The sequence below is a fragment of the Thermobia domestica genome, chromosome 7 (assembly GCF_964235325.1).
Source record: "Thermobia domestica chromosome 7, izTheDome1.hap1.1, whole genome shotgun sequence".
NCBI lineage: Eukaryota > Metazoa > Arthropoda > Insecta > Zygentoma > Lepismatidae > Thermobia > Thermobia domestica.
This window is the reverse complement of record NC_137460.1, coordinates 241,894,620-241,910,620: the sequence shown is the minus strand read 5'-3', so window position 1 is coordinate 241,910,620 and position 16,001 is coordinate 241,894,620. Positions and strand designations below refer to the sequence as shown.

At 37.5% G+C, this 16,001-nt stretch overlaps 1 protein-coding gene across 1 annotated transcript in view; it reads right to left on the bottom strand.

The window, feature by feature from the left end:
* The window catches only part of LOC145690789 (trehalase-like), an 89,066-nt gene extending 75,298 nt beyond the window's left edge, over positions 1 to 13,768 (bottom strand). Inside the window, exon 1 of the mRNA XM_081766065.1 lies at positions 13,640 to 13,768. The gene's annotated coding sequence lies outside the window, so the exon portion shown is untranslated. The remainder of the gene's footprint in view (positions 1 to 13,639) is intronic.
* Positions 13,769 to 16,001: the final 2,233 nt, after the last annotated feature.

Below are 16,001 nucleotides of genomic sequence, written 5' to 3'. Positions count from 1 at the left end.
CTATACAATAATATCTAAGCATATAGGCCTACTATTTTATAATATATAATATATAATAGCATATATATATTATTTATTAAATAGTATATGCTTTGGTTAGAATTTGTCTTTTCTTTCATACAAGAATAGGATTATTCCCATTTTCTGCCCTCTTTAGATCTCCAATTTCAGAAATTTCTATCCTATTCATACTCCAGAGTCTGAGGAAAACTTTTTTTTTTTTTTTAATCAATTACCTACGACCAGTAGTTTTGAAGATCTGATGAACAACAAAATAGGAATCCAAACCGGATTTCCCTCTTCACTTTTCGTAAAACTTTATCCTATAATCAGCTGTCCTTATTTAATGAACAGATGTGTACAAAATTTCAAGTTCTGCGTCCAAAAGTTCTAAAGATCTGTTAGAAGTTAAAGGAAAAGTTTAAGGTCTTCTTCTTTCCTGTAGGAGTACCATTTCCTAATCGTCTACATCAACTTTCTTTACTTCTTCAGTCTAGGGCGGTGCTTCTCAACCGGTGTGTCGCCAAATTTTAGAATTATACAAGTCTTGAAGAATTTAATTGTTAAAATTGAGATAGACTGTACCAGCCAGCACCTTCAGCGGCAGCAATAATACTCAGTGCTATATATAGTCATTATAAAAACTCATTGGTTTCACTATATTATTAATATTATTTATAATAATAAAAATATAAACAAGTGTGTCACGATCTCCTAGATGTTCAGTAAAGTGTGTCGTCAATCAGAAAACGTTGAGAACCACAGGTCTAGGGTATATTGGAAATATTTATATACAAAGTTTCTAGGTTCTATCCTAATAGTTTCTTATGTCTGAATATCGCCAAAAAATATTCAAGTCTTCCTTTCTCCCTACACAGTCGCAATTTCCACTTTATATATGTCCAGCCGCGGATCCGCGATATGCTCAAGGGAGGGGCTAAACCACAATTTGCCGCTTTATCCAGTGTAAAGAAATTAGGATTGAAGCCCATTTTATCCAGTGTATATCTGAGCGTCAAGGAAGGGGGCTATAGCTCCTATAGCCTCCCCTTGGATAAAATATATAACTTATTTTTATATATATGTAAGGAACAAGGAAGTATTTTTCTAGTAAATTAATAACTTTTGTCCATGAAAGTTGTCAATTTAGTAAGCATCATAACAATGAGAAGTGTTCAGTTTGACTTTAATTTGTATTTCGCTCCTAATTCAGCTGATCAGTTGATAAAAACAGGACCTAGAACTTAATGTGTAATCCGAACCACTACGTTCAATGCGTTTTCCGGGATTCGAGTACGAAACCACTCACAACAAAGGAGAGATCCCTAGATATTCGCTTTTCTGATGGTACAAGAAAAGTTCAATATTAGTACAAATATATCAATTGTAGGAGAAGATATCACCTTAAATTGTAAAATAAATAAATAAATAAATAAAATAAAGATAATAAATGAACCGACAACCTTTTGATAATCGGAGCACCTCTCCTTTGATTAAAAAAAGAAAAGTATCCGTAGGAAAATTGTACACAGCCTAACTTCAGAAGATGTTCAAAGCACCTATCTAGCGTTAGTGATTAACGTAAAAGAAGTGTGTAAAGATAGACTTTTTTTTTTTTAATGAGAGTTATAATAAATAAAAGTACCCACAAAAGTCAGTATATGGTACCAGGAGTAAAAGTATATCTGGAAAGGTTAGGGGGCGCATGATGTTACACCGTCCCCCATGCTTATCTTTGCCCATTGTGTTTTTTTTTAGAAAATGGAGGAACGCCATAGATATTTTCTTGGAAGTGGGGATCGACGTGGCCCTGCGTTCTCCCTCACTTTACCCTTGTATCGTACAAATATAAAGTTCAAGCAGTACATCTCTGTAAGATAGACGTGGAAAAATATTGTAGCAAATCACAAAGAGCCCCGTAAACATACCACAGTTGTTGATATTTTACCAGTTTAGACGTTTTTTCGAAGTTGGAAGAATAATTTTAGTATGAGGCACTTCATGAACCACACTAAACGAATGCCTACTGATAAGCTTATTAATTCTAATCTATATATATAAAAGAGAACGCACAAAATCCTTTGTCCGCTCATCACGCTAATACGGCTGAACCGATTTCTTTCATTTTTGGGGGGTTGTTAGGATTTGGACCCTAGATGGTTTTTATCATATCACTTTAATTTTCAATTACCAGTGTCTTGAGATAATTGACCAATCAGGTGTCAATATGTACAAAAAATCCTTTGTCCGCTCATCACGCTAATACGGCTGAACCGATTTCTTTCATTTTTGGGGGGTTGTTAGGATGTGGACCCTAGATGGTTTTTATCATATCACTTTAATTTTCAATTACCAGTGTCTTGAGATAATTGACCATTCAGGTGTCCATACGTACAAATCCTTTGTTATTAGTTCATCATAGGTATAAAAATAAACGTATTTATATGCAACCCGCATGACCCTGTGACTCGGCGGGTTAACATAACTGACAGGCGCTATAAATCACTTGAAAGCGAAAAAGTAAAAATTATCTAAGTAACAAAGTTTATTGCGTTCCGGGATGACCGCAGCGAAGCGGGGCGGGTTGGGGTGACCGCAGCGAAGCGGGGCGGGTTAACATAAATGACAGGCGATATAATGTTAACATTAGTGCAATCTTCTATGGTTTTTATCATATCACTTGAAAGCGAAAAAGTAAAAATTATCTAAGTAACAAAGTTTATTGCGTTCCGGGGTGACCGCAGCGAAGCGGGGTGAACGCTGCTAGTCTTCTATATAATGATTCATTAAGCGCCTCATGCTAAAATTATTACTGCAAGTTTGAAAGAAACGTTTAAACTGGAAGAATGTCATCAATCATTGTATGTTTGCGAGTTTCTTTTCGTGACTTGCTACAATATGTTTCATATGCATCTGACATAGTTGTAACGTTGTACTTCATACTGGATTTTATGAACATTTTTACTTTTTATGACTACCATACGCAGAAAAAAGACCGACCTTTACACACTTTCTCTTCAAACAAAGTAGGCCTATGTTTTTCCTAGAAATAAATAGAAATAAATACATTTGTCTTTATCACGTTGGTCCACCTGGCGATTGCCGGGTAGCCGAGTGAGGAAGTTCACCCCTATCAGCGACCCACATAATTAGGACGCGGAAGTTCATGATCTATTATATGACCATAGGCGGAACTACGAATTGTCTTCTGGGGGGAGAGCAGTGGGGCCAGATCTTTTGGTCGGTCTCGGAGGTCTTGGTAGGTGACCATCTTATAGGTGGTATTTTTATTTTTTGGCATAAAGTTGGGGGAGGCAATGTTCCCCATATGACCTATAAAATGTCCTTAAAACATGAAAAAAAACTTTAAATCGTGAAAAATGACAAATTTGTAACTGTAGGTAAAAGAATACAACAAACATGTCGAGTGATGCGTATCATATTCGCAATACCAGAAAAAAAAAAGAGAGAGAGATGAAGGTTCTTCAGTTGAAATTATATAAGTTTGATTTTTAAATGAAAGTACCCAAATCTAATATAAACAAATGAATCACTATGTTTGAGACTTTGTACCTCTTCAACCACCCAAACGATCTCGATCAAATTTTCAACATTGATGAGGTTCGAGATTGGGATGTCTTTTATCATTTCACTTTGATGGTGCAACTTAGGGGAGGGAAATACATTAAAATGATCGATATTAGTGTCGAATTCTTAGTTTTCGGTCTTGCTGAGATGAACAGTGACACTTCCGATGCTGTTAAAATCCAAATTCAGCCCTGCAACTTGGGGTAGGGGAAGATATGTAAAAATGATCGAAAATGATCGATATTAGTGAGAATTCCAAGATATTCACCGTGCTACCTAATTTCGTCACATCACCTTGCATTACGATGCTGTGGGGTCTCTACTTGTCACTTGGTACCGGTATCCAGTAAAAATTTGTTTTTGTCTATCTTGTGTGGTTTGTTTTTTAATAGTTATATCTGTCCATCTACTCTCTCTCTCTCTCTCTCTCTCTCTCTATATATATATATATATATATATATATATATATATATATATATATATATATATATATATATATATATACAGTATATATATATATATATATATATATATATATATATATATATATATATATATATATATATATATATATATATATATATATAGACAGGGGTCGCAAATCAATAGTTTCTGAGTAAATTGCATATGTGTGATTTCTTTGAAATTCGCCGGCTAACGAGAGGTCCACGAGAAAGTTTTACCCTGATTCACTTCCACATATCGTAGAGCGATGAAATTTTACATATGTAATCCTACGTACCTACGTAGGTCATGTGGTACTGTACAACTAATAACTAATTATTCGCCTTTCCTGTGTTATAGGTCCGAACGTGAAGTAAGGTGTAGTAGTCCAAAATCCATTACTACACCTCAGAAAGCAGCGTGGCAACATCGCAGAAGTACTTGCCCCTAGGAAATGACTGATTGCTTGGGAAGAGGTGAAGTAAAAATTATATGCGGTCATGGGAAAATGAGATTTCATACCAGGGTCGTGCATTTCTCTGGCCAACATTCGGACAGTGAACGGGTACGATGTTTTGCAAGAGGCGGACACCTTCTGTCAGCATTCCACGCTATGGGATTTCACAGAATCCCGCAACGCACGCAGCAATGAGGCATAGTATATCCTGGTTACTGTCACACCTTTTGCCTTGGAGACCCAGTAGTCAACAGAAACGGCACTAAACTATTTGAATTCCTGATCGATAGCTCGCTCCTACAAATCAAAGTAGACGGACCTACACGCATAGCCCAGCACCAAGGCGAACAAGACACTAAACCAGACAAAGTCCTTGTCACTGGGAATCTTGCACGCCTGGAACTGGAAACTGAGACCACACCGGACCTCCAGTCAGACCATTTGGGAATCCACACTCAACTGCCTATTACTATTACAACAGAACTGCCTAGCCTCAGAACAATCAAACGCTACCAGGACGCAGACTGGGACCAATATAAGCAGTACATTGCAACCCACGTGTCCACCATACACGTGGAACCTACACCAGCAAGCATTGAAGACACGAACAACAGGATTACAAACATTCTAGCAGATGCTGACAAGAAGTACATCCCAACCAAGACCATTAACATAAATGAAAGAAGACTCCCCCAGCACATCATAGAAAAGATACGACAAAAACGGTGGCTACGGCGAATATATTACAGATATCGGAACCCGGACACCAAAACTGAAATAAACCGGCTGGACAGAGAAATTAAAAATGACATCATCAACCACAACGAAGAAAACTTCACCAACCTCTGTAATAGACTCAATGAATGCAGGAACACGAACCCCCGTTTATTTTGGAGAGAAATACACAAATTTAACAAAAAACCATGTGGAAAAATTGCCAACACAATAGACGGCAGACAGCTCAACACTACAAGAGACAAACTAGAATTTTTTGCCAACATTATGCGGGAAAAGTTCCAATACAGCCCGCCCGACAGCACAGAACAAAATCAAATCCAAACAAGAGCAACCCACATCCGCAACAATATCAACCACTACAACAACCTAACACAAACGGATCTCAACGACGACCATCCCGGCGACACAGCAATACTTGTCAGTGAAGTAACGATACAGGAAATAGAACACGCCCTCAAAAAGAAGAGGAATACTGTCCCAGGACCGGACAGGGTACACAACAGGCACCTTAAGCAAGCTCCCCAAATTCTACACCAAAAACTGGCAACCCTGTTTACTGCTAGTCTAGCAACGGGCTACATCCCCACTACGTGGAAACAATCGGAAACTGTAATCATTCCAAAACCGGGGAAACCCAAACAACAGTCAAAAAACTACAGGCCCATCTCGCTTACCTCCACCATATCTAAACTAATGGAGAAGATCCTGGTAAATAGACTACACCACTACTTCGACACCAGTAACCAGCTAACTCCAAACCAAGCAGGATTTCGACCACTTCACTCAACCATAGACCAAGTACTCCGAATATACAATGACATAGAAGTAGCTCTCAATAAGAGAATGCGTGGAGGAGCAGCGTTCTTGGACCTCACGGGTGCCTTCGACGCCGTGTGGCACGAAGGACTGATAACGAAACTTGCAGACCTCAATCTTCCTACAACAATAATCCGATGGGTCAACAACTACCTCTCCAACAGAACCACGAAAATAAAAATCAACCAACAGCTATCGGACACCATAAACATAGAAAGGGGAGTGCCCCAAGGCTCAACTATAGCACCCATACTATACATAATTTACGTAAATGACACACCTGTCCACAACCATCTGAGCACGAAGCTGGGTCTATTCGCCGACGACACTGCATACTGGACAACGGGGAAAGCAGTAACATACATTCTAAAAAAAACATCCAGACCCAAATTGCGTACTTCAAACTATGGTGCGAAAAATGGAAACTGGAGCTAAATCCCAATAAGACACAAATTCTACTATTCTACCCACCCACAAACCACAGAGGAATTTACAGTGACCTGCAGAAAACGATAAAGATTGGTGACCAACACATCCACCCGAAGCCTACGGCAAACTACTTGGGTATCACACTTGACAACAAACTAACACTGCAAACGCACATAAAGCTCCTTAGGAAAAAAGCAATTGCTGCCACGGGTGCCCTTCTGCCTCTCACCAGACACGCCCACTTCGCAGAAAGAAACAGACGACATCTGTACCTCACGGCAATTAGGCCTCTCCTCCTTTATGGCCACCCCATATTCTCAAACAACAACATAGAAGACGTAGCAAGGGCAGAGCGCTATTGGATAAGGAGAACTTACATGGCCTTCAACACTCCCAGAGAAGAATTATATCAACTTGCTAACATAACTCCCATCGACGAAACCATAGAACACTTGAACTCAAGATACAGCCAACAACTCAAGAATAAACGTTTCTACCAAACGCATCTAGCAACGTACGACAGAAGAGACCAACAAGATCCCATTAACACAACCTTACAATACATCTTATCTCTCTCATAACTACAACCATGAACTCTGAGAAGAAAAGCAAAATCACAATCAAAGGAAAACCCACAAACTAAGCTACCATTAGCACAATACAAAGAAGAACACACACGCAAAATTCACCAACAATGAAGAACACAAAACAAAAGAAGAAAACTAAAACATAGAAGAACACAAAATACAATGAAGAACACTTCAAGGAACTTAGGAAAACACAAAAAACAAGAAACACATCTTCAAAGTAGTACACAAAAGACGAACACATGAGAAAACAATGAAGAACACAAAACACAAGAAGAGCACTAAAACATAGAAGTACACAAAATACAACGAAGAACACTTCAAGAAACGAAGGAGACACACAAACGGAAACTCATCTCCAAAGCAATACACAAAAGACGAACACATGAGAAACAATGAAGAACACAAAAAACACACTCTAGAACACAAAACTAAAAGTAGAGCACTAAAGCAAATAAAAACACAAAACACTACTCAACAGAATGGACACAACAAAAAAATAATAACCACCACAAAAATAAGACTAAAAAAAATATCCCAAACACAAGCCCAGACTTGACCACACACTCAACACTACTAAACACAGAAACAACCTTCCACCACTCCTCCTCCCAAGGCATACCACAACAGACATATGACGAAAGCCAACACAGACAGCTTCTAACCTCCCAAGAGATCTTTCTCTGCTTTTCTGCGTCCACACGTTTTGTGAAAATGCTGCTTCAGCTCATTACATCTAACATAACAATTTTCATCACTCTTATGGACAAAGCAGCCTCTGGCTGGAAGTCCGTTCCTCTCCCACCAGAGAGGATAAACAGGCACTCTTCAGTTCAGTTCAGTTCTCACACCTTTTGCCTGGAAAGCAAGTAGTAATACAGTACCGAATTCTGATCTCAAATGAAATAATCATCATTTTGTTCGCTCAGAGTTGAACATGGACTTCCTTTAGTGATGGTACATCGTCACGCTGTCATTACTTTCACCAGGTTTTCTTTGATTTTTTTCACTCCAACTAGGCGAAGGCAGGGATGATACCTTCTAGAAGGTCAGGGTCAGTTCCTTTCCAAATCCTAGACCTACCTAAAGACCTATGTAACCCCGGAGTTGGAAATCGAACCCTTTCTTGGGGCATTCCCTTCATAAATAAATAAATAAATAAATAAAGACAGTTAGAAAGAAATAGTAATAGAATATATCGCTTTAATAACTCCTAACAAAATTACGACCATTGCCGTTCCAATTGCTACAACCAGTAAGTACGCCAGAAATTTTTACCTGGGGGGGTGTTCAAAATAAAAGAGGGGTGCTCTCAGAATAGTGATATACATTTTTTGAACAAACTCAAAGAAAACAGTATATTTCGTTACCCAACTATTGCAATACTACTAATACTACTACTACTACTACTACTACTACTACTACTACTACTACTACTAATAATAATAATAATAATAATAATAATAATAATAATAATAATAATAATAATATCAGCTCTTCGCAGTGATAGGTTCAATAAAGGAAGTTCACACATTTGAGCATTTATTATTACTATTAAACTAAGTAATACAGTGAAATCTCTCAAAACGGACATCGGTGGAACCGATTATTTGTTCGTAAATAAGAGATGTCCCTAAAAGGAAGAGCTCTCTCTCATAACACCACACCACACATATTTATGCCATGGAAAAATAAGAAAGCCTGTCCTCTTATGAAGGTGTCCACTAATGAGAGATGCCCGTTAAGACAGGTTTCACTGTAATTATTGTAATCATTTTGCAAAATTCTGCCATTATTTCAATTTATTCACCCCAGCAACTTTTACTGGGTGATTTTTTTTTCAAAATATTAATTCCCTCGTCCCATGCTAAAAATCACATTCGTTTAGTAATTAATACTATACCGGTACATAGTTGCAATTTCATTATTTTAATATTCTAACCCTGTTGTTAACGTTAATTGTTGTAATATTATTTGATCTCCACTCCTGCCACTTCCTGGCTACGTCATTGGTTCTGAATATCTCGCATAAGAAAATTATTCATTGATTTAATTGTTTTCCAGAAATCCAGTTTTTCAATTTACAAATATTTTGTATCTTTCTGTTTTGTCTTTTTTTTTTAAAAAAAAATATAACCTAATTTTAATAATCCCAGCCCCCTCTGGTTGCGGGCCTGTTGCAGAGTAACACTTACCAACTGAATCTGGTATAGGCTTATTACTATATTGTGACATTTTTCCTTATTGAGGAGAAGGTAGGTGAATGACCGCTCAAGACGTTGCCAATTTCAGTCATCCGCATCTTTCCATCAATCTCTTTCTCGGATACAACCGCGGAGCCCAGGAGGGTAGGTATGAGCGGGTCTGTTTTGTCAATTGTTTTGATCGAAACACCACCCGAAACAATGAGGTCATGTGGTTCTCGAAGCCGTACATGAGAGCAAGGTCGCTTAGTATTTTGAAGTAAAATAAAGAAATAAGAATATTGCCTTCTTTCCTATACGCTAAACCTTTTTTAACTTGATGTAATAAATAACCTATATGATACTGATTGATACAATTAGATTTGGGGGAGTACTTCTTTCCCATCCAGGGGTGTGTGTAAAGAAATTTGGAGGGGTGTTAGGGGGTGTTGGGGGGGGTGTAGATTACTCCCTGGCTACAACAATAAACCTAATGTTATAAGCTTTCTACAAAAGTAAAAATGTAAACCTTGGAAAGTCATTACAAAAAACACATTTGGCACTGTATTACCATGAAAAGCTTATGAAAAACAGGAACAGAGCGTGGCATGCTGACAAAAAGTGTCCGCCACCTGCAAAACAACGCACCCGTTCATTGTTTGAATGTTGACCAGACAGATGCACGACTCTGGGTATGAAATCCGTCAAAGTTCGCGTTTCCTCTTGAGCGGACACCATCCTCATTGCACCTTCCTCAACCATGCAGTCATTTCCTAGGGGGCAAATACTTTTACGATGTTGCCAAGCTGCTTTCTGAGGAGCAGTGATGGATTTTGGAGCACTACACCTTACTTCACATTCGGACCTACAACACAGCAACGGTGAAGAGTTACGAGTTGTACATTACCACATGACCTACGTAGGTGCGGAGGATTATACATGTAAAATTTTATCTTTCTATGATATGTGAAAGGGATCAGGGTAAAATTTTGTAGCGCATCTCTCGTTAGCCGTCAAATTTCAAAGAAATCACACATATGCAAAGAAACTATTGATATGCGACCCCCAGTTCATATAGGTGAGAATGTTCCAAAATATTTGTATAATATCCCCTTGCAAGGAATGCATCGACTTATCAGTCACCCTGTATATATATATATATATATATATATATATATATATATATATATATATATATATATATATATATATAGGGTGTTTCAAAACTAGACCGACGTTTCGGAGGGGATTCCTGACACCAAGATAAGAGGAAAAGGTAGACCAATCTGGGTGCGCAAATGCTCACTTTCGAAGTTATAGGCTGCCGAAAACATGAAAAAAATGAATTTTAATGGTCCATAGCTCCAAAATACTCTAGCGAAAACAGTTTTTGTTTAGTAGTTATTTCTTCCGGATATAGCAAGACACAGATGACGTGATGTCTGAACTCTAATTTCAGTGGTGGCGCTAGAAGCAACTAGGCGGTCAGAACACTTTCTGCTTTCTGTTTGACAAGTCGCTGTTGCCACGTTCTCACCCTATTCCTCTTTCCCATCCCTTTCTTCTTCATTTTACCTAAACGTCAAAAAGTAGAAGAACGGAAACGTCTTTTTACTAAGGATTACATAATATTGTGTTGGAAGTGGATACAAAATTTGCTTAGTTTGTTAAACTATTTTCAGACTAGCACGTGTCTGTTAGTATCTAGCTTCCGTGTAGGCATTTGTATGAGTTCTTTACTCGTTTTCGTCCTATACCGGCACGTTTTCGTTTAGGTATGCATTCTGCCGTTCCATTATTATAATTGATTTATGTAACTTCTCTTGCACTTCGTTAAACGGAAGATATAAGACTACGAAATACTATATAATAATGCAAAGGCTTCCTCAATCTATTTATTTTATATCACGACCCCCTTTTATCACACCTTCTTGCCTGCGAGCCTCACAATTAATTTCCTGTTATATATATATATATATATATATATATATATATATATATATATATATATATATATATATATATATATATATATATATATATATATATATATTTCTTTTTAAATTGCTCTTCATCGCTTACGGTTGTAAGTTCTATTTGTACTTTTCTTGTATTTAATCTGCAGATTTTAACGAGTTTCGTTCCTCTTTTATTTCAATTGGTTTTAAAACGATTCTCGTAGCTAATTTCTCAATATGCATTTTTTGTATTTGCAAATAAGTGCCATCGTTTTGGCATTTGTCGTGTAACACACGGTGCTCATATTGAATGCACACCATAATTACTAACAATAAATTGTAAACTTTTCTTAATCAAGCAACGTTCGAATCATGTTTCTATCTTTTGTAGTTTGGAAGAAATAAATGTTTGAAATCTGTTCTTTCTTTTTGAATAACCCTGTATTTAAAAAATATATTTTTCTGCTACTAGACCCTAATTTCATTTATCATTTACATTTCCCTTCTCACTCTCATATCGGGCCGTCGTGGCTCAGTGGTAAACAGGTGGCAATAGCCGTGTGATCTCGGGCGTTCGGCTTCGGATCATGAGGCGCAATCCACTGGGGTTTCGAATCCCTCTGAAGAGCAAGGTCGGAATTTTAACTGTCCTGAACCTTTCTGTGTTAGTGTTCCTGTCGTGTTTGGATTATGCAGAAATTGCACGGCGAACAGTATCCCGGTTGGGACGAACTTTTAAAAAGAAAGAAGTGGTAGAGTGTTCACCAATGGTGCATGAGGTCCTTGGTTCGATCGCAGCTCGGGCCAAGTGAGCTTTGTGGTACAAACATCGTGTGCATGTGTTTCCTTGAGGTTCTCTCGTTTCCTCCTACTTCATTCCACCATTTAATTCATTTCTCATCATCACCGTCTCATTTAGTCTAGCCGGCATGATCGTAAAATGTAAACTTAAGATTTCATTTTTTTTCAACCCTCATATTGTAGCGAGTCCAAGGTTGAGAAACCTCGCAATAGACAAAGTGGACAATTTATTATGAAAAAATAATGTCCCACGACTGTGTCCTTCAGGCTAAATGAAACGGATGATCGATGCAAGTGAATTATAAAATTACAAGTACTTTTGTGCTTTCACTGGAAATCGAACCCGGGACAATGTGCAACAAAGCCACACGCGGTATATACTAGACCAGAGGGAAAGGCTATTTTAACATCGAATAATATAGTGAAATATGCATGTGATATAATACAAAAGGCATGGAATAAAGGCGGGATTTTCAAAAAAATTCAACATACTTATTACACCGTTAGGAGGCGATGATGAGATAGGGGTAACGAACATTATATTCTGTACATCAAGTAAGTTTTTCGCCATGGTTATTTTTATATTTAATAATAATAATAATAATAATAATAATAATAATAATAATAATAATAATAATAATAATAATAATAATAATAATAATAATAATATTTTAATTATGTGTTCACCTGTATCTTACCGACATATATTCACATAACCAGAGCAGCCCAACTTATCCTTATAATACCGGTATATTACACTTTATCACAGCACAGCCCTTTATGACAATGTTCATAAAAGATTTTAACTAAAAGCAATCAAATATCGAGACTTCTCTGAAGACATATAGGCTAAAACGTTCCTCCATTGATATGCATCCACATAAGTTTTGGAAAGTCGGCGCCGTTGGTTCGACCTTTTATCATTCTTGCCTATTGCATTTTCTGCTTCAACGTCTAGATCAATTGGTCTATCTCTAACTGTCATGCAAGTCCTTAACATGCTCTCCCTTAGTGTGGTGAGATTGTAGAAAAATGAGGAGACGGAAATTAGAGAAAAGTTAAGTGACAAAAATAGCAGTAACCTGCCCAGATAGCACAGAAAATTTTTTAAAAATGTTTAAAAATTTGCAAAGGCAAACTAAAAAGTTTGCAAAAATTTTGCCTTTTCAAATGAGAAAATTTGCCGAAAGTTCAATGCAAATAACGAAGTTGACGCTGGCTGAGTTTGCAGCAAAGTTGCCTCAGAAAATGAAAATATCTGCCAATACAAACGAAATGTTTGCGACTGCACAGCAAGAAAGTTTGCCAGGACTTTGCTGCAAATATTTTGTGCAAATTTTCTTTGACAAAATTTCCGAAAATGAGCTGATGAATTTGCTGAAAACATTAAAAGGTTTGCAGCAACATTGCAGAAAGTGTTTTCACGATCGCAAGATCATGTTTGCTGCAAATTTATAAAGTGAAACTTAACTTTATGAAACATCAAAATTTTTATAATGTGGATCCGTCTTTTCTTAGTGGCAAGCATTAAACATCTTTAGCTACTTGCCAAACATAAGAAACTTACGAACGATAAACGCACAGACAAAGGATATCGCAATTTATGTACTTACTCAACGATCACATCCCTGTACTTACTCTCACACACATTCACAAAATAACGTCAGGCTGCCTGGGTCAATAAAAACATCTGATAAGAGACCAGTGAGTTTATTCTGGTGTCCTCTGATGTATTGTTTTTTCTCGATTCTCACTTACTGCTTGTTTTGTCACAGTTGATGTAGCGCAGTGAATTCTGGGTACCATGCGCGCGCACTCGGTAATATCATCACATGTTTGCTTTCAGCAAGTTTTTCGAAACAAGTTTTTTTACAGAGTTGCAAACTGTTTGCGACGGCAAACTTTCAACGCTATATTTTCAAAAAAGATGCAAATTAATTGCAGTGGTGAATTTATTTTTACAAATCAGCGAAAATTTGCAGATCATATTGAAAGCTTTTAATAAATATTAAAAATTTTTGCCTTCGCAAACTTTCAGATTGTTTGCTCCACTAAACGAAGCAAAAATTTGCCGCAAGTATTCGTGCTATCTGGGTGATTGCCATAACAAGTAGATTATATACACATTAGTTTTGTCCCACTGCTGACGTCTATTTTTACATCACCTAATTTTTTCCCTAGTGCTGATGCCATAGGCGGCGATTAGGGGGGCAAGAGGGAGCAGTTGCCTCCCACTTTTTTGAAGTGACGCCCTACTTTATATAGTTTTATTTGGAAATTGTAAACAGGGTGTTCACACAATTTGGAGAAAAAAAACTGACTTTTCCCTGACTTTCCATGACGAAAGTTCCAGATTTCCTTGATCCCTGAATAACTTAAAAATATAGAAAAAATAAAGAAACCCCAGCCTCTACACTCCCAATAGTTGGCCTTGTTCTCTTCCGCTTCTGTTTCTTTCTTTTTTTATTTTCTTTCCAAACGAATGTAAATTTACAAACGTGCATTAGGCCGATATTGATTAGGCCTATATATTACACAAATTGTTACAAACGAAAGTGTGCAGTATACAAAGTATTCAAAAAATGGAAAAAATACACATTATAATACCAATTACAATATTATAATATTGCCTATAGTAATAAACAGTTCATACATGATTTCACTGATTATTAAAAAAAAACACACACACACATACACACACATTTTGTAACACATACTTTTGCTGGTGCAGTTGTTAAATGCAACCCATTTAGAAATTTGTTTTCATCCTCTCTCGTATACAGGGCCGTGCCGTGGAAAATCAGCGCCCGAGGCGAGACTATACGACGGCGCCCCCATACATATATTCCAAGTAATTTTTCCTTTCTTTTGCACCTTTTTCTTCCGATTTTTTCGCCCCCTTACTTCGGCGCCCGGGGCCGTCGCCCCGCTCCCCCCACGGCACGGCCCTGCTTGCATAGTTTTCTTCTCATTGATCTGAATATCCTTCTTGTTGTCTCTGTAGTTTAATTTTCTTTTCTTCTTTAGTTGTTGCTGAATCTTCCGTTTCTCCCTCCTCTTCTTGTCTCCAGCATTTATTTCTCTTTTCTTTTCCAAATACACCTGATATTGTCTCATTGAACTTCTCACTGAATTTGTCATACCTCTTGTAATTATTAATCCTGATGGTCCACCTATTCTCATCACAGAATCATATATGATCCGTTGAGCCACCAGAGATTTAAGTTCTCAACAATGAGAATTTTATTTATTGTGAAACCACTTTCAAAAAATGCGTTTCCGTGAAAGAAGATAAAACAATTTTATAACTGACCATAAGTCAACGAAGTTCTTCCCATTTCCTAAAGTATTCGTGCCGACTCGTGAAGCTTGACCTAGATTTACTGATTTCACCACCCAATAGAACGAGAGGGTGTGTACCATTCGTCAACCCCCACCATCAAATTTTGTCAGTGTCTTCTCTCGCGCTACACGGAAAACATCTCCCGAGAGTACAGTGTTGTCGGATTGGCGCCAAGTTCCGTTTTGTTAATTCTTTTTTTTTATTGCGTTATATTTTCGTTGTTACTATTCGTGTTATTGTTACAATTTTTGAACAATTGTTACACTGGTTAGTGTTGTGGGGTGTTATTATTGTAATATTTAAATGCTTTTTAAATATTCATTTACTATGTCTTCAAAGTTTGGCAACATTGTTGGTGAATATCAGCTGTTTGACGTTTCCCCAAGTGTGTGCGAGGGAAGCGGCTCCACGAATTGTACCGAAGTTTTCCGATGCATCGGAGCTCAAGCAAAATATCTCTATGATTGGTTTAGAGCCCAAGCTTCACGACTCGGCGCGAATATAAGTAAAAAACTCATCAAGTCTAATACAATCTCTCTCATTGGCTATAAATTCACTCGGGTGTTCCTTAAATTCTTCGTGTCTTGGCTTTCACTGTAAGCTGGAGATACTATTTCTTCGCGTTCCCAGCCACTTGTCCAGATATCCTCTTGGCAC